At 63.7% G+C, this 1,670-nt stretch overlaps 1 protein-coding gene across 4 annotated transcripts in view; it reads right to left on the bottom strand.

The window, feature by feature from the left end:
• Window positions 1-1,611, bottom strand: part of ARID3A (AT-rich interaction domain 3A) — a 56,818-nt gene extending 55,207 nt beyond the window's left edge. For 2 of the 4 annotated variants that reach the window (XM_014528038.2, XM_014528037.2), the window contains exon 1: window positions 1,444-1,572. The gene's annotated coding sequence lies outside the window, so the exon portion shown is untranslated. The other 2 variants (XM_025196424.1, XM_025196423.1) reach the window with 2 other exon arrangements.
• Window positions 1,612-1,670: the final 59 nt, after the last annotated feature.

A 1,670-nucleotide genomic window follows, 5' to 3' on the forward strand; every position in this document is an offset into this window, starting at 1 on the left:
CGAGTATCACACAGGCACATCGCAGCACTCCCATGTGTCGCTCTAAAGCAGCCACTTCTGGGGCAGGCCGCAGTCCCGTACTCGCAGCGTATGTACGGCAATGCAAAGGGACGGCGGAGGAAGGGGGGGAAAAAAAAAAGAAAAAAAAAAGTCATATTCATTTGACTTGCTAAAGCCTCCCAGCTTGTTCTCATCTTGGGCAGTGAATTATTTATATTCTAGTAACACTCACGTGCCCAAAAGGGGATCAGGGCCCCATGGAAGAAGCTGGTCCCAGCCGACTGCTGCCATGTCAGCCTTGCTACATGTTTTTTGGAGGCGGCTAAAGCCACCGATTAAATTAAATTAAATCAAACCATCAGCAGAGGGGGTCCCATGTCGAGAAGCAACCCTCTAGCTGAGCAAGGGCTTGTCGCCTGCTGGGAGCTGGACGATGGTCTTAAGCAAGCGACTGAGTCAAACGGAGGCAGGAGTCCGGCGGTGACGGCGCGATCACTCCCCAGCCGGCTGGGCGGGTTTGCCGACACGCCAGACACGCAGAGAGGCAGCGTGAGCTAGAGGTTACAAGGCACCAGCCGGGCTCTCCAGGAACCCGGCCCTTGCGCCCCGGCTCTCCCGCCGGGCCACCTCGGGCAAGCCGCTTCGCTCCTCCCGCCCCGGCCTGCCTCCTCTCAGCTCTGGCAGGTAGCAACCCGCGGGCACGGGGCCGAACGCAGACGAGGCCCCCCGCCCCGAGGATGCGCCGTCCCTACAAGCAAGGCCGCCGGTGATCCTGCGTGGAGAGCCAGGAGGGAAGGGGCAAAGACAAACGGTTACAAGGCGAGCACGCTGCGGCCCCCCCACCCCGCGTACACACCCCACCTTCCTGCCAGCCAAGTCGTCAAAAAATTAAAAATAAAATGTCGAGTCAGACGCTCGCCGGCTTGCAAAACGCGCGCGACCAGTTGCACAACTGGACGGAGCGGGCGCAGGAGAGCAGGCTGAGCCGGCCCTGGGCGTGGGGCCGGCCGCGCCGAGAGCCAGAAGTAGCAAAGGTTAAAAAGTGGAGGGATGGGGAAGAAAGGGACCGAGCGCGAAGGGCAGCGCCGGGCAGGCCCCGAGCGCGCCGCGGGTGCCCGGCTCCCAGGACCTCGATTTTATTTGCCATCTGCCCTCGGCGATCGCCCGCCGCGCAGGCCGCTTGGGTGGGAAGGGGATGGGAAATGGCACACGCGCGTGCACGCACAGAAAAGCATCCTACGGTCACCAGGGGCCATTTCACCCGGCTCCCGCTTGCTCCTGGGCTCCCTGCATGGCGGGGGGGCTGCCCGCCTCGGCCCACCCCCTCGCAACCCGGCAGGGAATTTAAAGGGGGGGGGGGGGGGCCCAGGACTGCCGGACCCCTCCGGCTCTGGCAGGGGACAGGCAGGGGGACGCGAGGGGCGCCGAGGCGCTGGGCCATACCCGGGCAGGTCAGCAGGCAGAGGCTCCATCTTTCTTGCGCCAGCAGCGAGCGGTGCAAAAATAGAGCCGGGCTGCGCTTTAAAAATAAAACAGGCAGCCGGGCTGCATTCAACCCCCCCGCCCTCCCCGCGCACACCCCTGCCCACCTGGGGAGGAGGACGCGGATGCGCTGCTTTACCCACCGCGCGGGGCAACGCTCTGCTCCCACCTGGGTGGTGAAAGCAATG

Source organism: Alligator sinensis, unplaced genomic scaffold (genome assembly GCF_000455745.1).
Source record: "Alligator sinensis unplaced genomic scaffold, ASM45574v1 scaffold1295_1, whole genome shotgun sequence".
Taxonomy (NCBI): Eukaryota; Metazoa; Chordata; order Crocodylia; family Alligatoridae; genus Alligator; species Alligator sinensis.